The sequence below is a fragment of the Bactrocera tryoni genome, unplaced genomic scaffold (genome assembly GCF_016617805.1).
Source record: "Bactrocera tryoni isolate S06 unplaced genomic scaffold, CSIRO_BtryS06_freeze2 scaffold_11, whole genome shotgun sequence".
Taxonomy (NCBI): Eukaryota; Metazoa; Arthropoda; class Insecta; order Diptera; family Tephritidae; genus Bactrocera; species Bactrocera tryoni.
The window spans coordinates 21,418,081-21,445,595 of NW_024395824.1; the positions used below are offsets into that span (position 1 = coordinate 21,418,081).

General features: G+C 39.1%; 1 pseudogene; it reads right to left on the reverse strand.

Moving 5' to 3' along the window:
* Positions 1-21,776: 21,776 nt before the first annotated feature.
* On the reverse strand, positions 21,777-22,673 carry LOC120779865 (annotated as a pseudogene).
* Between the last annotated feature and the right edge of the window lie 4,842 nt (positions 22,674-27,515).

Below are 27,515 nucleotides of genomic sequence, written 5' to 3' on the forward strand. Positions count from 1 at the left end.
TACGAAAGGTGTGTGCATGGTTTGTTCCGCACAAATTGACTGACAACCAAAAATTGCTCAGAATTCAACATTCGAAGGACATCATTAAAGAGGTCAAAAAGGACAAAAACTTTCTTTACAATACTATGACTGGTGACGAAACGTGATGTTTCCAATATGATCCCGAAACGAAGCGCCAGACTGCTGAACGACCTGAAACCCAAAAAATTGCGCATGGAGAAGTCAAAAGTGAAGACAATGCTGATTTGGTTTTATGATTCCAAGGGTATTGTTTACAAAGTATTTGTTCCACCCGCCCAAAACGTTAATGCGGTATTCTACCCTGGAGTTTTGAAGCGTTTGGTGCGCCGTATTCGACGTGTGATCTTCCGGGTGACTTTGTACAGCATGTAAATTATCCCAATGAAAATTACAGAGGGTGTTTTATTCATAACAGTGTATCTTTGTGCTTAAAAAAGATAAGTTATAGCGAAAACTTGGATATAAGGATTTTCGAACATTCAGCTGACTTTACTCTTTACGATTGGTTTTACACCTTTAGGTATTTCCCTGACTTTGATTTTTGTAAGTTGCAAGAATATAAAATGTTCGGTTCCTGACTTGTTCTGTGCCGAAAAAGCAAACGAACGAAACGCCAGTTATCACCGCTTCCTTTGACGCTCTAACAGCTTTGTCAATAAACCATCGTAGATATGTATGGTTATGTACTAAATATATATTCACGCTGATTTTACCGAACCACGGAAAAATATATTAGAATTGTCAAATATTTTAAATCGGCAAGACCTTTGTTGCCAATGTTGTTACATTTTGTATGTGTTTTGCAAGCGAACACTTGTCCCTAACAGAAGGAACATCAGAAAGTTCAATTTATGATTTTAGCTTTTGCCAACGTTGCGAAAAGACGCTTGTAGGCAACAGCATGCACTAGGATATGTTATAGTGTCTGTCGGGGTATGTCGACGTAAGGGGCCGATCGCGAATAATTAAAAAGTAATTCGTTTAAGTGTGAACTTTAAAAATTTGAGTTTAATCGTATATATATAAATACATTACCCATGTGTTTCCAGTATTGATTAATTGTTCTTAATTTCGTAGAATTCAATGTTAATATATGTATGTACATACATATCGTTACGAGTTCATATATACGTATACTAATCCGTTTTGTGTGTTCGGTGGATTCCTTCGCTGTGGAGTATTGTGACGGAAATTTTTTGAGTAATTATCAGCAGTGTACTTAGGGTTAGGTGGTGCCAGTAAGTGTCCAGCCAAATGCTGTATTCTGCGCTAACACTGTACCATTGTCGGGTTTGAAGAGCCCACTTCTGATAATTTTTGGGTAGATATCCGCTCCAATCTCCACCGTTAGCTCTTTGTTGCTGTGGAATTGAGGGTCAGCGAGGACTAGGTGTTCAAAGCGCATTTGCACATCGTCACTTAAATCTCGCTCATAGGGTTTTTTGAGTAAATTTTGGGTGATAACTGCGCTACATTCCAAACAAAACTTTGTATCATTATTTGAGCTAATTTTTATGCTACAAATACGATAAGTATTGAGGTATGTAATTGCTAGTTTGAATTTTTTGACGAGTTCGGCCGCTATATTAGTAATTTTAAGGGTGGGGTTCAAAATGGCTCGAACTTTGTGCCATTCACCATCGCATCTTAAACGGATCTTCAATGTGGATACTAGGGTCTGCTTAGCCAGTAAGGATGGAAGTCGGTTCTATATTGAAAGCGGTTGAGATTTTGGTTTCTCAACACCATTCATGTACATCGTTGGTCGGGTATAACCTCGGATGTCCGTGTAGGGATGAATGATGTTTCCCATGACAAATGGAACATCTATTTTTGCTTGTACATCCTTCTGTCTTGTGCGACCTGGCTAAGCAATTAACGTAGTAGTGGTGTTTGATTACTGTTTCGTATTTTTGTTTATATTATATGCTGAGTACGTAGCGCAAGTCACTAGACGATGGTCTTTTTTGCATATTCCGCAAGCGACATGACGATGTGATGTATTTTTTCTATGATGTGAGATCGTTTTTCGAGTTGTGTGATCATCACATTCCTTTTCCTCACGAATAGTAGGAAGGGTCGACTTGAAACGCCGAATGCGTCGTGACATCGTTTCGTCTTCCGAAATCGGTGTAATGCTACGGGTTGCGCTACGGGACCGGATGGTAATTATTGAGCTCATATGACGAGGTTTGGGTGAGTTGGTGATTGTTGGGGCCATTTCACTAAAAAAGAAGAGAAAACTTTTAAGTTATTCTGTACTTAAAATCACAATTTTTGTGATGGGGCGGGTTACTATGCCTTGAGCAGTTCGGATTTCAATCACTCGTGTTATCTAAGCCGGAGAAGACCTTTTGGATTCGACCGAGCTTCTATTCGTTGGGTGAAATATTTTCGTTTCTTATAACGACTAAGTCGTTAACTTCTGCATTACGTTGTGGATATTTCCATTTATATCGTTTGTGTAGTTCCTTAAGGTACTCTTCCTTTCATCTCTTGTATATGTGCTGTTAGAGTATTTTTAGTTTCTACCATCTGTTAACGATGCTTAAGTTTGCATAAATTGGGTTCCGCAGGGGTTAACAATGGGGTACCTATAAGGAAGTCTCCTGGAGTTAAAGGTTCCAAGTTTGTCAAGTCATCGCTTATGGGGCTTATTGGTCGAGAGTTTAAACAACTTTCGATGTGGATTAATGAGGTGGAAAATTCTTCAAAGGTGAATTTTTGTAAATTTGCGATATTTTTTAGATGGGTTTTTAGACTTTTTACGCCTGCTTCCCATAATCCACCCATATGTGGAGCTCCTGGTATGTTGAAGTGCCATGAGATATTTTTATGACTATGGAGAGATGTAGCTTGAGTTCGAAGTGTCTGTAGGAATTCACGCCGATCTTTAATTAGCAACTGTTAAGGTCCTATAAAGTTTGTTCCGTTGTCGGAATAAAGATTGGCGGGACATCAACGCCTCGAGAAGAAACGGGAGAATGCTGCTAGGAAGGCTTGCGTAGTGAGATCGGTAACGGGTTCGAGATGTATTGATTTAGTTGAGAAGCATACAAATAGACATATATATCATTTGGTGATTAGACATGCTCTCCCAGTGTAGTTTTTAATGTCATAGGGTCCAGCAAAGTCGATACCAGTGGCAGCAAACGGCCGGGTTAGGATGGTTCGTTCATTTGGAAGAGCTGCCATTATTTGGATTTGTTGAGCCTTGTTATGTATAATGCACGTTTTGCATTGATGAATTATTGTTTTAATCAGCATCTTTGCTTTGTGTATCCAGAATTCTGTCCGTAGGAGTCGAAGAACTAGCTGCTTTCCGCCGTGTAACGTTGCTAAATGGGTGAATTGAGTTAGAAATTTTGACATACGACTATTATAGGGTAATAAGATAGAGTGACGCCCATTATATGATAGTGCTACGGAATTGGTTAATTTTCCGTCACATAACTCCTTTAGAATCAATGAACGGATTTAAAGTCAATAATGAACTTTTCTTGTGTATTTGGGTTTTACGGGTCAAGGCATCATATTCTTCTCGGAAATATGTTTTTTGGGTGTGAATAATTATCTTCATTCGGGCTGTTTTGAACTCTTCCGGGGTTATTTCGTGGTTTGAGTAATCAGTTTCTCGTCTCCTTGGTGAGGTATTTGCGCAAAACCTGAATAGGTAAGCGATAACGCGAATAGCTCTGGTGAATGAGGAAAACCTTTCGAGTATATCCTCTTGGGTGTTTATCGGAAACGTCTTAACGGGTTTGAATTCCACGTTGGTGTTGTATGTTTCCTCCGTTGCTGGAAAATGCTCCTGTTTGTGTTGTAGCCATTGGGGTCCATGCCACCAGAGGTTGCAATTCAATAGATCGGTGGGTGTACATCCTCGGCTTGCCAAGTCTGCGGAATTGTCTTGGCTTTCCACATGGTTCCAATTATCGACTCCCACTTTCTCAGTGATTGCAGCTACTCGATGAGAAACGACAGTGGTCCATGGACATGGTGGTTTGTTTATCCAAGCGAGAACTATGGTTGAGTCAGTCCAAAAATAATCTTTATATTGGGTTAGGTGTAGTTGAGATAGGGTAGAGTTAACAAGGTTAGCTAGTAGAGCCGCTCCGCAGAGTTCTAATCTGGGTAGGGATACGGTTTTAATGGGAGCAACTCTTGTTTTTGACACCAAGAGAGTTGTCCATATTTTATGTCCATCTAAAACCTTTATAAAGTGCTGCGGCATATGCTTTTTCTGAAGCATCAGAGAAACCGTGGAATTCAATGAAGGCTGTTGGGTTAAAGTGGGTCCATCTGGGTATTTCAATTTTATTTATGTTTTCATAATCCTTTACGAAGCTGTTCCATCGATGAAGAATGAGCGGCTTCAGGTTTTCATTCCAGTCAGTTTTATCTAGCCATATTTGTTGCATTATTATTTTTGCCGGCTGGGTCAAACAATTTTGCTATGGCTGATAAAACTTCACGTTTTGTGTGTGCGGGTTTTTTCTCCGTTGGGTTGACGAGGAAGAAAAATGAATGCTTTTTGGAGTTCCATCGAATGTCCAGGGTTTTGGTGTTTTCGGGTTCCGAAAGGTTGAGTGATTCCGTCTCTAAAAGATGATCCTGTGGAAGTCCTTTCAGAATGTGTGGGTCACTGAGGAGGTCACTGGGACTTCAGCGCAGAAATGAGTTCATCGCGTGCTGACTTTGCTGTGGTTAGGTCATGAGTTCCAGCTAAGACATCGTCTACATATATTTCCTGGCGAAGTATTTTGGCTGCTAATGGGTGGGTTTCTTCTTCATCATCGGCTAGCTTCATGAGGGTACGGGTCGCTAGATACGGTGCACAATTTATGCCGAACGTGACTGTTTGCGATTCGAAGTCTTCTATTGTGTCTGCCGCTGAATTCCTAAATAGTATCCTTTGGAACCGAGTATGATTAGGGTATACGAGTATTTGCCGATACATTTTTTGAATATCCAATTTGTGATCAGAATAACAAGGTCTTTCTGTAAAGTAGGCCCGATATGTAAGACGTCATTTAAGCTTTTGTGATTTGACGTGGGGCTAGATGGATTATCGATCGAGCTTAATTACTGCGTGGTGTGGTAAGTAATATTGGGTCGCTTTACCAAAAGGGTTACATTCTACTTCCTTTATTTGTCCGAGTTCCAAATATTCCATAATTGCTTTGTCATATTCTGCTTTCACTTCGAGTTTTTTAAGTAAATATCGTTCATTTCTGAGGAATTGGGCCAACGATATGTCTCTAGAGTATCCGCTATCAATATTGTCGGGTTCTTTGAAGGGTAGGGTTACTATATAGCGCCCATCTGAATTATGACGGGTAGTTTTTTGGAAAAATTCCTCACGAATTTGGTCTGACTTGGAAACTACGGATTCTTTTGAGATTTTCTCCACCTCCCAAAAACGTGTGAGTCGATTCTCAGGGTTAACTTTATTGTGAAATGAGACTATGGTGGAATTTTGGGAGGGTTAGGTTATGGGTCCGGACAATATCCATACGAATTCTGTCTCTTGAGCTAAGAGTGAACCAAGTATGTATGTTTCTCTTTACTCCATTGAGTAAACTACTTGGATAGGTATCACTATCGATTAGTATATCCACGGGTCTGGGTTTATGAAATTGGGTGTCGGCTAAAGTGAATCCAAGATTTTTAAGCTTTGGATCTATGGGGTATGAGGGAAATTATCAGTTACGCAATTTAGAATAAGTGCCTGTGCTGATAGCTTATAATTTGTGTTTAAGGGTGAGCAAAGCGTGATTTCACGAATATTCGTTGGTGTTGCTGAAACTGCATTGTTTAGTAGAGTGGGTCGATACCGGACATTTTTTGATTCGGGATTTCTAATAGTGCGGAAAAGTTGCCTTAGTACTTCCTGATTCCAATGCAACAGTGCAAATTGTCTACCTAGCGCCTGAAATCGCATCTCATGGCAAAATGTATGAAGCAAAAGTTATTTGTCACGTCATTTGCTACCGAAATGGGATATGTGATCATGGCCGTAGGACGAACCGTTCCCGATATACAGCGCAAGATAAAAATTGTTGCAGCTCTCAGCTAGCCTGTATTGGTCACCCAGAACCCACCGCGTGGAGGTGGCTGCTCTTCGGGTTCCTCCCAAGCCCAATCCAACCAACCAACCATATGTCAGGCTTGTTTTAGTCTGAATCTGTGTCAAATTTATTGATAAAATCAGATTTTGTACTAAACTTTGGCACTTGTAGCCTAGATTTCAGTGTAGAGCGTATAAAACAACCACGAGATTGGGGGCCAATAACTTTAGAAGATGCCTCTGTCACCAGTTTGACGGTTCTCTCGACTGCCACGGTGTGAGTGGGGAATTCACTAAATTTCCATACCTCTGCAGTGTCTCCCGGCAGCCCTTTTATGAGTTCTTCGTTAGAAACTGAACAAAGAACTGGTGGAACAGTCAAGGTAATAGTCTTCCAGTTAATCATATCGTAATAATTATAAGCTTTGAAATTCAGCTTCGGCACTTTATTACATCTAACCCTTCCATTTACAGTGTCAGACTCTGCTTCTCTGGCTACCAGACGACGGTCAAGGGCCAACTTTCTGACTTCTATCCGTTCGTCAGTCATAATACTAAGGAGAATGTTTTCTGGAAGAGCAAAGAAAGCATTCTGTTGAATGGATGAATCGACAACCTTGCGCAGTTTAGCAGGTAAGTATCTCGACCTTTGAATTGCAGCATAGAGGAGGCGAGCCATCTTTGATTGAACTGTTGAATCTTATTGATAACCACAAAGGTGAGTAAACTGTAAGTATGTACTTGACCAAAATCTTTATTTAAATTGTTTGTTTGTCAGTAGAAATGTATAATCTCAGAATTCTATTTGCACTGGTGAGCCAGCGAGATTTGCACATGTTACCTGGATGCATCGAGGCTAAATCTGAGGAATATTGACCGGAAAAAACAGCTTCTGATATTTTATAGAGATAAGCTTGGTCTGTGCTAAGTTGGGTCGGATTAATAACCTCAGAAGGTAATTGGCAGGATGGAAAACTTTCAAATTTGACAACAGGCAACTTCTCACAATCAGGGAGCAGTTTACCTATGTCGCCAGAGAATGTATTTGGACTCTTTGAGACACCATCTATGTGTTCGAAGAGTGCACGAATTGGAAGTTCGTTGAAATGTAGAAGACAAACAACCCACTGTAATGGCCTACCTATTCTTTCTTCTAGTTTCCGAATGATTCCACCTTTTCAACCTGTGTTCGTGTTGGCGCCATCAGCACCGACAACTTCTACATGTTCCACATCAACTGAATTGTTTTGTAAATGTTGCCATATAGCTTGCGTCTCATCCTCAGCTGACCCGGAAGGAGAGGAGAGGAGTAATGACAACCAGTTTCCGCTATAAGAGAAAAATGTTCCTCTTTGACAGTGTCGCGTTAGTACTTTTCACCTTCGCTGACTTGTGTAAGTGTATTGTCTTTGCGGCCGTCAAAATACAGCCCATATGCAGAGTCAATACTTTCGGTGTTTTGGAGCTTAACTCCAACACGTTTTTTTGCCCGAATAATCTTGCATTTGTCAGTGACAAAGCTAGCCTATTCCTCTGTTATCAAACCTGCTTTTTGGCATCCAGAGAAGCATATGAAACAATCAAGGCCGCTGCTCCATATCTTTGGGCAGCTAAAGCAGTGTGTTCTAATACTAGTGTGTTTTGTTTGGTTTTAGAGGATGGAAGGAAAAATTCATCATCAGCATCGTTTTTGGAAGAATCCATGTGGGACGTGCCTACATTGTTGTCGTCTATATGAGAGTCTGGCTGATCTCAATAGTCACGTGTTCTAGCTGATACTTTTCTGGTAAATGTTGATGTTGAATGACGTTTTGAAAGCTTTTCTTAATTTCATTTTTCTTTGTAATCTTTTTTGTTTCAGGTAGATCAACACAATGCGACCAATTCTTCTGGTTCTCTGGTCCAAGAGAAATGGTTGTTCATTAATAGGAACTTTCCTTTCCTTTGGACAAGTGCAAGAAGAAAAATAAATGCATTTACAAGCAGCGATGTCAAATAATTTTCCGGCAGAAGAGACAAAGTCGTCTCTTTTAGTGCTCAAACCTATTAGGTTCCTTAAAAACAATTGTTTCTTCTTCTTAATTGGCGTAGACACCGCTTACGCGATTATAGCCGAGTTAACAACAGCGCGCCAGTCGTTTCTTCTTTTCGCTACTTGGCGCCAATTGGATATTCCAAGCGAAGCCAGGTCCTTCTCCACTTGGTCCTTCCAACGGAGTGGAGGTCTTCCTCTTCCTCTGCTTCCCGAGGCGGGTACTGCGTCGAATACTTTCAGAGCTGGAGTGTTTTCGTCCATCCGGACAACATGACCTAGCCAGCGTAGCCGCTGTCTTTTAATCTCGCTGAACTATGTCGATGTTTCAATCGTACATCTCGTACAGCCTTACTCGTCTCCATCGAATGCGATAGTCGCCGTGGCTAACGCGCAAAGGACCATAAACCTTTCGCAGAACTATTCTCTCGAAAACTCGCAACGTCGACTCATCCGTTGTTGACATCGTCCAAGACTCTGCATCATATAGCAGGACGGGAATTATGAGTGACTTATAGAGTTTGGTTTTTATTTGTCGAGAGAGGACTTTGCTTCTCAATTGCCTACTCAGTCCGAAGTAGCACCTGTTGGCAAGAGTTATCCTGTGTTGGATTTCTAGGCTGACATTGTTGGTGGTGTTTACGCTGGTTCCAAGATAGACGAAATTATCTACAACTTCAAAGTTATGACTGTCAACAGTGATGTGAGTGCCAAGTCGAGGACGCGACGACTGTTTGTTTGATGACAGGAGATATTTCGTCCTGCCCTCGTTCACTGTCAGACCCATTTGTTTTGCTTCCTTGTCCAGTCTGGAGAAAGCAGAACTAACGGCGCGGGTGTTACTCTGAAGCAGCTGAACACTCTTATAGAAGATGGTACCTTCTCTATTTATTTCTGCGGCTCGAACTATTTTCTCCAGAAGCAGGTTGAAAAAGTCGCACGATAGGGAATCGCCTTGTCTGAAACCTCATTTGGTATCGAACGGCTCGGAGAGGTCCTTCCCGATTCTGACGGAGTTTTTGGTGTTGCTCAACGTCACCTTAGTGAGGAACCTACCTACATATATCTATTTCCCCATTAGATCGGAGGCAAAGATCAAGGCCAAGCTAGCAGAAAGCTTGGATTGTTAGAACGAAAATATAGATCTTCTAAGGGACCACAAGAAGTTGGTGCGCAGGACAAATCGAGAATCCTGGAAAAAACTTTTGTAGTGGATTTGAAAAGACCCTGGAGATAGCGAATTTAGGAAGCTATTATCCTAAATGCCCGCTCAATCGACCCATACAAATCACCTGGTACGGACGGAATCATTCCAGCAATACTACAGAATGGGCTCTGTCTATCCGTGCCGCGATTGCTGGGAATGCATGAAGCTTAGCTATGTACCTCAGTCATGGAAAGAAGATAGGGTAGTTTTCATACCGAAGACAGATAGAAACAACCCAACATACTCAAAAGAACTTAGGCCTATTACTTTACTTTCTTCCTGCTGAAAACGCTGGAACAGATCTTGCCCTTTGACCTCTAGACGAATAGGAGCAAAAAAGACGCTAAAATGACCAAAGAATTTTGTACACTCCAAGTTGGCATGCTATCTCCGTTTCTATGAGCAATAGTAGTGAATAAACAGTTAAGGAACAGAAAGGAAGGAAGTTTGTATAGTAGGGTGGGTCGATTCCGGACTTTTTTCGATTCGGGATTTCTAATAGTGCGGAAAAGTTGCCTTAGTACTTCCTGATTCCAATGCAACTTTTTGTTTTGAGATCGGATTGCATCTTCAACCCCAACTCCGGCCTTGAAATTTCCGAAATTCTCCTAAAATCGTGAAATTGTCTACCTAGCGCCTGAAATATGCCTCTCATGGTCAAAATGTATAAAGCAAAAGTTATTTGTCACGTCATTTGCTACCGAACTACTGATCATGGCCGTAGGACGAACCGTTACCGAGATACGAGCGAAAAGGCGGCGCGCCACAGCGCAAGGTGAAAATCGGCTTGCGGCCACACTTCTTGACGTTGATTTTGCCAAGTGCTATCACTCACATTCATTCACCTACGCCAAAGGACACTCTCGGATAGGTCTCCACACAAATATTTTTTCATCAAGTTCCTTCACTCTTGTCGTTGATTTCACCGAGTGCTATCACTTATATTCTCTCAACAGAACACAGAACTCAAATTGTCTGTATCTAGATTTAAATTTAGACATAAAAGTCCTGTGTTTGGAATATATCCGTACAATCTCTCTGAGTCCCAGTTACCTACTTACCAGGATGTTCTTTTGTGTTATCAGTTTGAAAGATTTCGTATAGGGCGACTCCGAGGCGACAACTATGAACCTAGGAGTAAAGAGGTTACAGAAATAGTTGCAAACAAGGTTGAAAATACTTTCAAAAAGTCATCTATTCCGATAGTTTCACACACAGAGTTGTACAAATGCTCACCATATACCATAAGAAATTTCTGACTCTTAAGCAATTGTTTTTAAGGAACTCAATAGGTTTGAGCACTAAAAGAGACGACTTTGTCTCTTCTGCCGGAAAATTATTTGACATCGCTGCTTGTGAATGCATTTATTTTTCTTCTTGCACTTGTCCAAAGGAAAGAAAAGTTCCTATTAATGAACAACCATTTCTCTTGGACCAGAGAACCAGAAGAATTGGTCGCATTGGAAGTGTTGATCTACCTGAAACAAAAAAGATTACAAAGAAAAATGAAATTAAGAAAAGCTTTCAAAACGTCATTCAACATCAACATTTACCAGAAAAGTATCAGCTAGAACACGTGACTATTGAGATCAGCCAGACTCTCATACAGACGACAACAATGTAGGCACGTCCCACATGGATTCTTCCAAAAACGATGCTGATGATGAATTTTTCCTTCCATCCTCTAAAACCAAACAAAACACACTAGTATTAGAACACACTGCTTTAGCTGCCCAAAGACTTGGAGTAAGTGATAGAGCAGCGGCCTTGATTGTTTAATCTGCTTTCCCGGATGTCAAAAGAGCAGGTTTGATAACAGAGGATCAGGCTAGCTTTGCCACTGACAAATGCAAGACTAGTCGGGCAAAAAAGTGTTGGAGTTAAGCTCCAAAACACCGAAAATATTGACTCTGTATATGGGCTGTATTTTGACGGCCGCAACTTACACAAGTCAGCGAAGGTGAAAAGTACTACAGCGACACTGTCAAAGAGGAACATATTTCTCTTATAGCGGAACCTGGTTGTCATTACTTTGGCCACGTCACCTCTCCTTCCGTGTCAGTGGAATGAGACACAAGCTATATGGCAACATTTACAAGACAATGTGGAACATCTAGAAGTTGTCGGTGATGATGGCACCAACACGAACACAGGTTGGAAAGGTGGAATCATTCTGAAGCTAGAAGAAAGAATAGGTAGGCCATTACAGTGGGTTGTTTGTCTTCTACATTTCAACGAACTTCCAATTCGTGCTCTCTTCGAACACATAGATGGTGTCTCAAAGAGTCCAAATACATTCTCTGGCGACATAGGTAAACTGCTCCCTGATTGTGAGAAGTTGCCTGTTGTCAAATTTGAAAGTTTTCCATCCTGCCAATTACCTTCTGAGGTTATTAATCCGACCCAACTTAGCACAGACCAAGCTTATCTCTATAAAATATCAGAAGCTGTTATTTCCGGTCAATATTCCTCAGGTCAATATTCCTCAGAACATGTGCAAATCTCGCTGGCTCACCAGTGCAAATAGAATTCTGAGATTATACATTTCTACTGGCAAACAAACAAAGGAAAAAAAGATTTTGGTCAAGTACATACTTACAGTTTACTCACCTTTGTGGTTATCAATAAGATTCAACAGTTCAATCAAAGATGGCTCGCCTCCTCTATGCTGCAATTCAAAGGTTGAGATACTTACCTGCTAAACTGCGCAAGGTTGTCGATTCATCCATTCAACAGAATGCTTTCTTTGCTCTTCCAGAAAACATTCTCCTTAGTATGATGACTGACGAACGGATAGAAGTCAGAAAGTTGGCCCTTGACCGTCTTCTGGCAGCCAGAGAAGCAGAGTCTGACACTGTAAATGGAAGGGTTAGATGTAATAAAGTGCCGAAGCTGAATTTCAAAGCTAATAATTTTTACGATATGATTAACTGGAAAACTATTACCTTGACTGTTCCACCAGTTCTTTGTTCAGTTTCTAACGAAGAACTCATAAAAGGGCTGTCGGGAGACACTGCAGAGGTATGGAAATTTAGTGAATTCCCCTATCACACCATGGCAGTCGAGAGAACCGTCAAACTGGTGACAGAGGAATCTTCTAAAGTCATTGGCCCTCAATCTCGGGATCGTTTTATACGCTCTACACTGAAATCTAGGCAACAAGTGCCAAAGTTTAGTACAAAATCTGATTTTGTCAATAAATTTTACACAGATTCAGACTAAAACAAGCCTGACATATGATTGGTTGGTTGGTTGGTTGGATTGGGCTTGGGAGGAACCCGAAGAGCAGCCACCTCCACGCGGTGGGTTCTGGGTGACCAATACAGGTTAGCTGAGAGCTGCAACAATTTTCACCTTGCGCTGTGGCGCGCCGCCTTTTCGCTCGTATCTCGGGAACGGTTCGTCCTACGGCCATGATCACATACCATTTCGGTAGCAAATGACGTGACAAATAACTTTTGCTTTATACATTTTGCCATGAGATGCGTATTTCAGGCGCTAGGTAGACAATTTCACGATTTTAGGCGAATTTCCGAAATTTAAAGGCCGGAGTTGGGGTTGAAGATGCAATCCGATCTCAAAACAAAAAGTTGCATTGGAATCAGGAAGTACTAAGGCAACTTTTCCGCACTATTAGAAGTCCCGAATCGAAAAAATTCCGGAATCGACCCACCCTATTGTATAGGTACTTTCCAAGGAAGAATGCTATCTCCGCTTCCATGAACAAATTGACGGTACGACTGCTGGTTGCAAGAAAATTTATATAAAGAACCTTCGAGCATAGCTTGATGGGTAATGGCGGTTGGGCAGGCCTAATAAGTTTCTTAACGGAGGGCTTTAGTCTTTCACACACTCTCGATATATATACCACCCCGCTCATGTTATGGTCAATCGCAATATTTAGAGCTTTGCTGTCCGCTTTCTGCGACACAACAGTCCTCATCGTAGCAGCTGTTCTTTCCATCTTTTCGGAAACCAATGGTTTCGTTTGTTGCTGTACGTATACTGAGTTGTTGAGGAGTGCTCTCAGTGAGCAGGAGTGGAAGTTGAGTAGAAAACCGTCGGGCTTGATTGTAGCTTCTCTAGGCCGCACCTTCCCTGTATTTGTTGACGAGCTGTACAGACGCGGGCGCGTATCTTCGCTATAACAAGATAAGTCAAGGACGCTGGAGACATATCGTCCATCTATCATAACATCATAGATCTTGCTTTGGACTTTTAGATCTAGCCATGTAGCGTGATGTATTTTCTTGTACGTGGGCGCAAATCAATGATTTGTTAAAGAACTTAGCTTTGATGCAGATTGTGGCTAGACATTTATCCGAATTTGTGCTCCTTTTTCGGGCTACTGTAGTATACAAGTATGTCACAACAACATCAACCAGCGGGGCATCGGAACTTTCCCAAATTGGGGACCTGTAATATCTATCATCCGAGGCTGTTGTCTCTTTTTCATTGTGTGTGGTTTTTATGTGGCGGGTCCGAAAACCCGGCGCATGTTCAAAGTTCCCTCCCAAGAATTTAAGTTTTAGAACAGCTAACCGTTGTGCCTTCCCTTTTCATTAAGCCCTGACATGGTTTTTATTTTTGGCTTTATGTATTAAAGCGATGTATTTTATTGAGGCAGGTCCATTTATTGCCTGAAACCCACTTTTTTGCATATTACCTGTTTTATAAACGTAGGACTTTTATTACATTTATTTAATTATTATTATAATACCCTCCTCCCGCCCAATCCGCAAACGAGCGGAATTAGCCAAGTCATAAAAGGCAAGCTGCTCGGCTAAGGAAAAAAATTTCAATTTAAAGTAAGTTTATTATTTTTAAATGTTTTTAAGAGTAGATAAAATAATTTGTTTAATGGTAACGTGAGTTAGTTAGATGAAATGTGCTGGAATGAAAATTGAAATGGTGTCATATACGGCGGAATGGTTTGTTTAACTCAAAACTTTTTCCAGAAAATTTTAAAAGTAAAGGTCTAAGCTGTCTGCTTGAACGAACGTTAAAACTAATATCAGACAACAGACTTTGAGTATAGTGAGATTTATAAGCTTTAAACGGTTAGTATACAAGTATGAAAGAGGATTAAACCTGGAATCCAATAACATGATTTAAGGCAAAAAGTAAAAATTTTTTTTGAACGTACGGACTTTTTAACAGCAGTATTTTAGCTTTTTATTTTTCTAAAATTCATATAAAATATGCCTTTAAAAAACCAAAACTTAAGTGATTAAATCTTTTTAACGGTTAGGCTTACCATAAATGGATAGTTCAGTTTTCTACAAGTAATTTTGAAATAGTTGGAAATGAGATATGGATTTTACTAACTAATAACAAGATAAAAAGAGAAACCGGTAAAGCACAGGACTTTCTCGTTAAATTTAAAAGCTTTTACTTAGACAAATTTTCGTAGAGATGTTTAAGGACTGTTCAAATATCATTGAACATGCTCATATTTCCATAGTAGAAAATGCTAAGACAGTACAACATAAACATGTATCCATAACCAAAAACATATCGCTGGCTAAGGGTGCAAAGTGCCCAAGTCCATTTTTTGAAATTTTTCAGGAGAGACGAAAAACATTTTAAATATTATTCTTGTTAATATTTTTTAAAGCTGTATAACACAATGTCTTTTTATATTCGTAATTGATGACTCAAATACAATTTTAATTTTAAAGAAGCATAAGATAACTTGTTTATGCCTATTTTTGGGACTTAGCCCATTTTCTGCAACAGAGTTTATTTTTGTAATGGACTTAGCTCTTTTTATTGTTAAACACTTTTGTATTTTCTCTTCGCCTGAAAAGAAAACACCACAAGTTTTATTTAAAGTTCATAGAAACTTTAATTGTTTAATCAAGTTTAATTATATTTCACTTTCTTTTTTACATTTTTTAAAACTAAAAAAAAATTAATATATTAAGATATTTATATACAAAAATCAGTCATATGTTCCAGTTATCAAAATCTTAAGCACTAATTATTCAAAATAAAGAACAGTTCATTGTCAAAATAAAAAAGAAATCACTCATACATATGTTCCAGTTATCAAAATCTTAAACACTAATTATTCAAAATAAAAACAATTCGTTCGTGTGGCAGCTCGTCGTAAAATTTATGGTAGTCTTTTGGCAATGTTACTTTTAAAGATTGTAAGTCTTCATATTTCCTTTTTGAAATAGGCCTTTTTTCATGGTAAAGCTGATCCAGGTTGGACCACATTAATTGGGCTAAATGCATACATTTGCACTGTGGAAGAATTTTCCATTCATGCGGATATCTTAATTTAAAAAATATTTCTCTATCTGGAGTATACTTCAGTGCTCGAATATCTGTCACTTTCGAATCACCTGTACCACGACCAGGACATATGGTTTTTAAAAACGATACATTTTTAAACGATTTGAAAAATGTATGATCTAAATAGGTTACATCATATGGTTCTGGTTTCTCCCGCGCACCTTTACACAAACGAATATAGTCGGCTGGTACATAAATGGCTTTATTTTTTAATGCACGTTCAACTACAGAATGTACGCTATCAGCTTCCATTTGCGTATGACCTATTTCAAGTATTTTTTGCTCATTCGTAATTTTATTATTTATCGATGTATTAAGCAGAGCGTTTGACATAGTACAATTACGGTTTTGGTATGTACACCCGTCACTGTAAAAAATAATGTTGACCGGGTTATTTTTGTTTTCCAAATTATGCAGAATTTTTTTTTCAATGAAATAAGTCCAAATACTAGCGAATTCAGCAGCAGTTAATCCGCCTTCGACCTCGTGCCATAAAAAGCAGTACGCTTTTTGATTTTTCAAATTATCAAATACTAAGTTATGAACTTGCAACTTAGAGCGGTAATAAAATGTACTGACATTTGATTTCGGTGACATTAAAACAGCTTGAAGATCAACTGTAAATACGAATTGCGCGGCATTTTTATCTTTGGTTTTTTCTTCTCTGGCTTCTTTCTTCTTTTCCTGATGGAGCAGTAATCTTCCTCTGAAATATTTCCGACACGATAACGCGCGCAAATATCGCACTGATCTTTTCTCGGCGCATACAAAGATAATTTTTTGTTTTCAAAAATGTTATTAAAAACCGTCATAGAAAGAGGTTGCTTCTCGTGTTCAGTACACCAATTATTTTTATAGAAATCATAAAGCATTGTCTTAGACTGCCATTCTGATAATAGATATTTTTTTGTGGTTGTAGCTCGACAATAATGAGATTCTGTGGCTGGAAGACTGTCGAAAAACATACTTAGTTCTTGCTGCTGTACACTTTGGGTAGCCATTCCTCGGTTGTGTTTGTGTGAATTGGATACAGAAAAGAACGTTTTCAACCATTTCAAAACAGTTTTTCCGCTTATGCCCAATGTGTTTAAGAAGAGAGTGCGACAGACACGCAAAATTGTATTATTGGCTTTAAGGTGATACTGCAGTGTTTGACTTCTCTTGGATGTGTTTTCTATGCGACGATTTCGAGGTCTTTTAGTTTGAATACACTCTATCAAAGTATTAACGTAATTTTTTTTTTTTGTTTTCAACACATTTTTCAAAATTCCTTAAATATTTGTTCTCTACATGATTCTGACAGTTGTGCGCATTTCATGATTGCAGTCTCACCTTTATCCAAACAATTACATCTTTGCTTGAGAGTTCTAGCGTCTCTCACGTTATTGTATTGCCAAACGTTACCTGTTTTTTTTTTGCCGAGATATTTTTTACCACTTTGGCGAAGGACTTTATTTTTTTCAGAAAAGGAGGAACTGGATTTTGTTTTTAATCTTCGTTTACGTGTTTTACTCTGCTCTGGTAACACAAATGAATTGTCTGAACTGCTGTTAAAACCATAAGGCACTAGTCCTACAACACCATCATCTGCTTCAATTCCAAAATCAGGGCACTCTACTGCTTTCGGTTGAATATTATTATTTTTATCTTCTTCTTCTTAATTGGCGTAGACACCGCTTACGCGATTATAGCCGAGTTAACAACAGCGCGCCAGTCGTTTTTTCTTTTCGCTGCGTGGCGCCAATTGGATAATCCAAGCGAAGCCAGGTCCTTCTCCACTTGGTCCTTCCAACGGAGTGGAGGTCTTCCTCTTCCTCTGCTTCCCCCGGCGGAGTACTGCGTCGAATACTTTCAGAGCTGGAGTGTTTTCATCCATCCGGACAACATGACCTAGCCAGCGTAGCCGCTGTCTTTAATTCGCTGAACTATGTCAATGTCGTCATATATCTCGTGACAGCTCATCGTTCCATCGGATGACGATATTCGCCGTGGCCAATGCGCAAAAAGGACCATAAATCTTTCGCAGAATTTTTCTCTCGAAAACTCGTAACGTCGACTCATCGGTTGCTGTCATCGCCCAAGCCTCTGCACCATATAGCAGGACGGGAATTATGAGCGACTTATAGAGTTTTGCTTTTGTTCGTCGAGAGAGGACTTTACTTTTCAATTGCCTACTCAGTCCGAAGTAGCACCTGTTGGCAAGAGCAATCCTGCGTTGGATTTCCAGACTGACATTATTAGTGGTGTTAATGCTGGTTCCTAAATAGACGAAATTATCTACCGCTTCAAAGTTATGACTGTCAACAGTGACGTGAGAGCCAAGTCCCAAGTGCGACGACTGTTTGTTTGATGACAGGAGATATTTTGTCTTGCCCTCGTTCATTGCCAGACCCATTTTCTGTGCTTCCTTGTCCAGCCTGGAAAAAGCAGAACTAACAGCGCGGGTGTTAGCAGCTGTACATTCTTATAGAGGATGGCACCTTCCCTATTTAGTTCTGCAGCTCGAACTATTTTCTCCAGAAGCAGGTTGAAGAAGTCGCACGATAGGGAGTCGCCTTGGCTAAAACCTCGTTTGGTATCGAACGGCTCGGAGAGGTCCTTCCCGATTCTGACGGAGTTTTTGGTGTTGTTCAACGTCAGTTTACACAGCCGTATTAGTTTTGCGGGGATACCAAATTCAGACATCGCAGCATAAAGGCAGCTCCTTTTCGTGCTGTCGAAAGCAGCTTTGAAATCGACGAAGAGGTGGTGTGTGTCGATTCTCCTTTCACGGGTCTTTTCCAAGATTTGGCGCATGGTGAATATCTGGTCGGTTGTTGATTTTCCAGGTCTGAAGCCACACTGATAAGGTCCAATCAGTTTGTTGACGGTGGGCTTTAATATTTCACACAATACGCTCGATAGAACCTTATATGTGATGTTGAGGACGCTAATCCCACGGTAGTTGGCGCAGATTGTGGGGTCTCCTTTTTTATGGATTGGGCATAGCATGCTCTCGTCCGACCATATTTTACAAAGAAGCTGATGCATGCTCCCTATTAGTTCTTCGCCGCCGTGTTTGAATAGCTCGGCCGGCAATCCGTCGGCCCCTGCCGCTTTGTTGTTCTTCAGGCGGGCAATTGCTATTCGAACTTCTTCATGGTCGGGTAATGGAACGTCTGCTCCATCGTCATCGATTGGGGAATCGGGTTCTCCTTCTCTTGGTGTTGTGCGTTCGCTGCCATTCAGCAGGCTGGAGAAGTGTTCCCTCCATAATTTAACTATGCTCTGGGCATCAGTGACTAGATCACCTTTGGGGGTCCTACAAGAGTATGCTCCGGTCTTGAAACCTTCTGTAAGCCGCCGCATTTTTTCGTAGAATTTTCGAGCATTACCCCTGTCGGCCAGCTTATCAAGCTCTTCGTACTCACGCATTTCGGCCTCTTTCTTTTTCTGTCTGCAGATGCGTCTCGCTTCCCTCTTCAACTCTCGGTATCTATCCCATCCCGCACGTGTAGTGGTCGATCGTAACGTGGCGAGGTAGGCAGCCTGTTTTCTCTCCGCTGCGACACGGCACTCTTCGTCGTACCAGCTGTTCTTTTGCACTTTCCGAAAACCAATGGTTTCGGTTGCAGCTGTACGTAAGGAGTTTGAAATGCCGTCTCACAGTTCCCTTATACCGAGTTGTTGACGAGTGGTCTCAGAGAGCAGGAGTGCAAGCCGAGTAGAGAATCGTTCGGCTGTCTGTTGTGATTGCAGCTCCTCGACGTCGAACCTTCCTTGTGTTTGTTGGCGTGCGTTTTTTGCTGCACAGAGGCGGGTGCGAATCTTAACTGCAACAAGATAGTGGTCCGAGTCGATGTTAGGACCTCGGAGCGCACGCACATCTAAAACACTGGAGACGTGTCTTCCATCTATCACAACATGATCGATCTGGTTGGTAGTTTTTCGACCCGGAGACAGCCAGGTAGCTTGATGAATCTTCTTGTGCTGGAATCTAGTACTACAGATAACCATATTTCGGGCCCCGGCGAAGTCAATCAGCCTCAACCCATTTGGGGATGTTTCATCGTGGAGGCTGAATTTACCGACCGTAGTGCCAAATATACCTTCTTTGCCCACCCTGGCGTTAAAGTCGCCAAGCACGATTTTGACATCGTGGCGGGGGCTGCTCTCATAAGCGCGCTCCAAGTGCTCATAGAATGCATCTTTGGTCACATCGTCCTTCTCTTCCGTCGGGGCGTGGGCGCAAATCAGCGATATGTTGAAGAACCTCGCTTTGATGCGGATTGTGGCTAGACGTTCATTCACCGGAGTGAATGATAGTACTCGGCGACGGAGTCTCTCTCCCACCACAAATCCAACACCAAACTTGCGCTCCTTTATATGGCCACTGTAGTAAATGTCACAAGGACCTACTCGTCTCTGTCCTTGTCCCGTCCAGCTGGGCAGCGGCACCTTCCCAATTAAGGGTCCGGACATTCCAGGTGCATGCCCTTAAATCGTAGTCCTTATTCCGTTTGCCATGGTCATCATCAAAAGGGGGGTCTCTCATCCGAGGCTGTTTTAACGTTTTCATTGGTATTGTTTTTTTTACGTGGCGGGTCCCAAGCCCAGCGCACAACCCTTGTAGGGAATGTTTCGCCTTCTCACTTTAGCTCGCCTTCGAACGGATGTTCTTAGGCTAATCAGAGGATACTTGGTCAAAGACCGGAAGTAGTGAGCTGCTTGAGCCATGTGTAAACGAATCGTTTCTGGCCACTCCCAAGTGAATGGCGATCAGAGAACTTTCCTCACTTGCGTGAACTTCTACACATGACTCCATCCTCCTTATTATTTTTATCAGCACATATAATCTGATATAATAACAATAATTAAACTTTAAATATTAAGAAAAAATAAGTAACCGTATTCACCTTCCACTTATGAGCAATTTTATAAAACAAATAAACAAACTTTACTGAATGTTGCGCCAAATTCCTATGAAACAGCTGATGCTGTGTACGTTCGGTGGACTGGGCGCGCGCTTTTTTGACAACTACGGACTTAAGACTTTTGCTTACCAACACTATACAACTTAAAAAAAATCCCTTTTTTGTTTTTTAACCCATGTATTTTCGAATTATCGTTCGAACTGCATCAAAATCCCATTTTTGGAAAAAATGAACTTAGGCACTTTGCACCCTTAGCCAGCGATATGTGTACTTATCTATATGCATTCCAATATAATACACGTGCATAAACATATTTGCGTTACACATTTTACATGAAGAACATATAAACGCATAAACATTTATATGAGGCGCGCATGAATTTATATGCAATACACATGCACTCAACTGTCAACAACACAAATATAAATATTTACTTAGGGTAACCGATCGATTCTGTACTGTGTTAAAGTCAAAAGTCTCTAAAATAGAGATTTTAAATTTAAGACAGTTTTTGTAACTTGGGACGATTTTGTAAATCATGCATGTATTGTCACTGGCGAAGCTAAAGCATTTGGCGAGTCAAACGTTTTGGCGAAAATTCGACCTGTTCATATTGTGACTGGTGAATGAACACATTCTCTTAAATTTTTTGTTGCCATACTAAAATAATTGAGAAATGTCACTTGAATTCATCCAACATTGACATTTTTAGCGTCTTAAAACTGAATATTGTTTGTTTTCAAATTAATCGGTGCTATTTCAAAAATTCAATAAAGATTACTTAGGAAGCGACGGTGCATTAGGGGTCATTGCAATCAAATGGAACTTATCACATAAGTTTTTATAATCAGATTTAAGGAAAACTTTCGATTAAACTAGGATGCATTTATGTACGTGCTGAGCATAAAAGAAAAATGTTCAATTCGCTTATCGTCGTCAATATCGCTGATGTTAAAATTATGTTTCGTCCTTATAAATATTTGTAACATGATATCTGTTTCTATACAAATTTACGAAAATATGAGTGTTCACACTTCAAAATAATTCAAGTATTTATAAATCTTGGACATTTTAACAACATTTTTTTTTACAAGATTGGCGGATGCGTGCCTTGCTGAATTACAGATGTGTCGTAGGACTATTGTTACGATGATTGCACCTGCAATTAATAGGATTAGGTTGTCAGTATTCACGCCGTAATGCATAATATAATATGATGTCATTCTAAGTCTAATCACGGAACTTTTCAGGTTGTATGCCCAATTTCTCCAAGTGTAGACTAGCGATCTCTTCATGAAGTATTTTCGGCAACAGAGACACAACTACGTTGTATTTGTCAGCCTTGGTCCACAATTCGATTTGAGCCAGCACTTGATTTCTGAACGAAATCAAACAAAATAATATAATTACCATTGGATAGTGTATAACGATCGACTTGCAGTTTGTTATTAATCTTCTTCTTGGCAATGGCATTCAAACATGCGACGTCGATTTCACAATTGAAATTACCAATATTACAAACGATCGCATCGGCGGGCATGTGTTCAAAATGTGCCCCAGTAATAATGTCCTTGCAACCAGTTGTTGTTACGAAGATGGTAGCTTCTCTGTATGCTTGCTCCATGGTGGTTACTTCATAGCCTTCCATAGCTGCTTGCAAAGCAATGATGGAATCGATATCGGTGACAATAACGATTCCGCCGAAACTACGCAGAGCTTATGCACAACTTTTGCCAATATCACATAACCAGCAACACAGCACACTTTGCCAGCAATTATCACATCGGTGGGCTGTTAAATACCATCAATTAGCGACCCGCGACAACCATACAGATTATAGAATTTGCTCTTGGTCACCGAATCGTTGACGTTGATGGCTGACACACCGAGACGTCTCTCCTTCACCATTTTATATAAATTGTGTACACCGGTTGTAGTTTCTTCGCTCAAACCCTTGATGCCCTTCGGGTACTGTGGGAACTTTTCATGCACTAAGTTTGTCAAATCACCACCATTATCGAGAATCAAGTTCAAGAGCTGACAATCTGAGAACAGTAAGGTCTGTTCAATACACCACAAGTATTCTTCATTCAGCAGGTCAAACAAGGAGTAGTACACCCTTTGCATCCTCCTCCCCGTGAACGGGATGACGTCGTGAATCATTGAGATCACTTAATCATCTTCAAATTTCGTTGCGTATTTTAAATGTTTTGGTGAATTTGAAATTTGGTGCTTTTCAAATGAGTATTGAAATAAATTGATGTGGACAATTATATCCCACGCTTTCCTGGTCAACTCAACAGAGCCTCCTTTTTCAAAAAATACTCCAGAACTATTTTATAAATTTTATATCTTAGCATTTTAAACACGGTAAAACTATAAGTAAGCTTAAAAAAGTAAGTATAAGGTTTTTCTTATTTTTCTTGGTTTTTAGTTCGTGTCGATCGCTTCTCTTTTTATTGATTATTTGCATATTTGTTTCTTCAGTAGGAAAAGGATAAACATTGTGCATCGCTCTCTACGATGTGCCATGGCTTATCCTTACGTCTTCTTCTTCTTCTTAATTGGCGTAGAAACCGCTTACGCGATTATAGCCGAGTTAACAACAGCGCGCCATTCCTTTCTTCTTTTCGCTACGTGGCGCCAATTGGATATTCCAAGCGAAGCCAGGTCCTTCTCCACTTGGTCCTTCCAACGGAGTGGAGGTCTTCCTCTTCCCCTGCTTCCCCCGGTGGGTACTGCGTCGAATATTTTCAGAGCTGGAGTGTTTTCGTCCATCCGGACAACATGACCTAGCCAGCGTAGCCGCTGTCTTTTAATTCGCTGAACTATGTCGATGTCGTCGTATATCTCGTACAGCTCATCGTTCCATCGAATGCTTTATTCGCCGTGGCTAACGCGCAAAGGACCATAAATCTTTCGCAGAACTTTTCTCTCGAAAACTCGCAACGTCGACTCATCCATTGTTGACATCGTCCAAGACTCTGCACCATATAGCAGGACGGGAATTATGAGTGACTTATAGAGTTTGGTTTTTGTTTGTCGAGAGAGGACTTTGCTTCTCAATTGCCTACTCAGTCCGAAGTAGTGAAGTAGTGTTTGTTTGATGACAAGAGATATTTCGTCTTGCCCTCGTTCACTGCCAGACCCATTTTCTGTGCTTCCTTGTCCAGCCTGGAGAAAGCAGAACTAACGGCGCGGGTGTTGAGGCCGATGATATCAATATCCTTACGTCTACAGTTCCTATATTTGCCATCTTGGCTTAAGGGGGTACTCTCATGTGAACGCATACATTTTACCAAATTTTAGGAAATTTTTTTTTTCGTTTTTTTACATTTTTATTACATATTTTTTTTAAATCAAAGTAGTCCCCAACAAAAAAAGTAGTCCACTGGTCATGGTGATAGCGGCTGTTCCTGTTGTCTGAAATAAAAAAATCGAATGGATTATTATTCAGTAGTTCTGCGGCTATCGTCACTACCAGATATAATCAATTTCATTAAAAAAAATGTCGAACTTCAAGAAAAAGTAACGAAAATATTGGTTTTTTACGTTAAAAATCGTTTAAAAAAATTAAAATATTTTCGAAAATAAACAATTCTGATAGGGACGATAACTATAAATGAGTAAAAGAACATATGTAAATTTTAAAGCAAGCGGTTGAATACTTTTTTTTTTAGGACCATGACAGTTTCAGAAAACGTAGAAACGTAGCAGCTGCAGACTTGTCAGGGCGCTATATAATTTAATGCTTTTCGTTTATAATAAATTTTATTCATTAATGGTTTTTTAATAACGATATCTATAAATTTAAATATGTTGATTATAACGTTTTGTAGCAATTCAAAACCATTTTTATGGTTTATATTCATTAGAATTGTTCGTTTTTCGGTTAAAATAATAACAATCTTGATTTCTTTATAACCGGAACAATTAAATTATCATTTTTTACCTTTTGTTGAGTTTTATAATTATTTGTATAAATAAATAAATAATTTCCGGTCCTCGAAACCATAAATTGCTTGTGATAAGTTCGCTTGGTGTCACTCCTCTAGAAATAAAATCAGCCGGATTGTCTTTTGAGCAGATATGTCCCCAATTATATATGTTGGTGTTGGCTTTTATGAAATTTACTCTATTCGACACAAATATCTGTAAACGTCCAGGATCTAGCTGTAACCAATTCAATGCTATTGTGGAATCTTTATGAAAGTAAATAGAACATATAAATTTAAAACTTTCAAAAATTGTTTGTGTTAATTCTACTAAGAGGATAGCCGCACACAGTTCCAGCCGCGGTATTGCTATTATCTTTATTGGCGCGCCTCGTGATTTAGCTGAAAGTATATTAATATAAGTTTTTCCGGTTTGGTTTTCAGATTTTTCATAAATTACGGCCCCATACGATTTCATCGAAGCATCACCAAATCCATGTAGCTCAGTATTTACCGGTTCATTGCATAAAATACGTCTGGATGTTCGTTTGTGATTTAACAATGGAAGCTGGCCTTAATTTTTATCCAAGTGTGCACCATTTTCTGTGAAGGCTTTTCAATATTGTCGTTGCACTTCCAAATCCAAATTATATGAATTATTTACAATTGTAGCCGTCGAATGGAGTCTAAGTGACACCTAATGCTTAACTTCGTTGTTAGTTTCCTTTTATAAGTCAAGTTGATTTTCTCTGTCTTCAAGAGAAATATTTTTTAAAAATTCAATATTATTATTTTTTTAAAAATTAATTTGATATTATCCTGGATTAACTTGACATCATCTAGATTATCTTCTCCTGTCATAAGATCATCCATGTAAAAATCTTCATTGATAATTTCCGCTACTTCTGTGTAATAATTTCTCTCCATTTCTGCAATTTTCTGCAAACATTTCACTGTTAAATAAGGTGCAACTGCAGTACCATACGTAACTGTTTTATGAGTGTACTGAGTATGTTCGCAGTATTTCATTATCTTCATCATCGACTCTTAATTTAGTAGTTTTGCTATCTGGTTTCAGTACCATACCATTATGGAAAATAATATTTCGAATTAAGCATGTTAACATTTCTCTTGTGGGCATTATTTTTAAGTGTTTTCACCTAAATTTATCTTTTCCTTTTTTAATGGAAAAGCTACAGTCAATTTACCATCTACAGAAATTTTAAAAATATTAAGAAAATGCTCCTCACAATGTGTTTCTTCTTTAGTTTTATAACGCATCTATTTTTTTTATTTATTGTTTATTGTTTTTTTATTAATTATATATTTTGTTTTCCAAAGTTTTTTTAGCTGATTATCTCGTTTTTGATCTAAATATGTCACAACACCACAGTGCGCTAAATTGGAGCTTATGTTAGTTGATCCATATATCAACCACCCAAACACACTGTTCTGGAGTTTGTAATTAAGATTTTCAATAGTTATTTTTTTCTTTTTTTAACAAATCAAAGAATATGCCCGCATCTAATGGTAAATCAATTTTACCTTGAACATTAAATGAAAGGTCGGCCAGTTTTATATCCTCTGGAATAATTTTAATTTTAATGTATTTTGTGGGAACATGATATGTATACAATCTTTTGTACCACAATGTTGTCTAAATTTGTTTCAGAAGGATCTATTATTAATTTTAATTGAAGATTAACTTTTTCTTTTGTATTGATATTGTTTTGTCCAACCCTTTCAATAATAATGGATTCTTTCCTGGAAGGAAGTTTTAATTTAGTTTTCAGTTTTTTGGTTATAAGGTGAACTTGAGACCCATTATCCACGTGCCTTTATTATTCTTTCATTACGACCTTTCATACCAACAATTGCTGTGCAGGACATGTTTAGAATCACTTTTTAATCTCCCATTTTTCGTATTTTTAATCACTAAGCTGGATTTATCTTTGTGGAGCCATAAATGATGGTTTCCTTGACATGTGAGGCTACTTTCGCCTTTACATTCTTTTATATTGTGCCCTGTTTTAAGACATTTGGTGCATAATTTGTTTTTCATTACTGCATCCCATTTGTCTTGTGTACAAAGAGCTTTAAATTTATATCAATAAAATATATTGTGTTAAGTATTGCATCCTATTATGTATTTAAATTCTGCATTTTGAAATTTTGGTGATATTTTTGAAGCTTGTGCTGCTTCTAGTGCATTCCCTTCATGATTCAGAAACGAGTGTAGTGAACTGAAGGTCGGTATTTCATTAGGTTTTTTAAGGAAATTTTCATACCTACATAAGTCTTAAATTATTGTCTAATTTTTGCACAAGCATATAGTTTAATAAAGCTTGTAACAAGTTATCTGCAGACAAACTGGGGCTTTTCAATGGTTGTGTACTTTCAGAATTTTTTTCTTGAAATTTTCGTACACTTAAAGCAGTCTCAGCCATTTCTGGTGCATCTAAAATTTGTTTGAAATAATTATTTGGTAGTAACCTTTTGTTTGTAAATTTTCCATTAAGAAAGTTCCAGGCAACTGAAAAATTCGTCGAAGTTGAAGGCAGATTTGCAATACAACTTGCAGCCGATACTCTTAATTTAGTTTTTAAAATACACATTTTATACGTATCTGAAACATTTTGAGAGACTTCGAGTTGCTCAAACAATTCTCTAAAAGTTTGCCACTGAGCGTAATCTCCTGAAAAATGGGAATGTCAACTTGAGGCAACGAAAAATTTGGCAGAATTTTTTTTGCTAATAGATTTTAATTTAAGTTTGTAAAATCTATTTCTTAAATCACAGAATTTACTTGTTAACTCTTCATCTTCGTGCTGGCTAATAAATTCCAGCACAGTATCACGAGTTCTAGTCTCTCTATGCTATCTAGAGAGTTTGTATATTGCGTTTATTTCGCAGTCTTCAATATTTTTTTGAAATACTGTTAATAAGAATTGAAGCCTGCGAACTAAATCACAATTTGAAAGCATTCCATTCAACATCATTTTTAAAATAGTTTTATTTTTTTTTATTTTGGGAT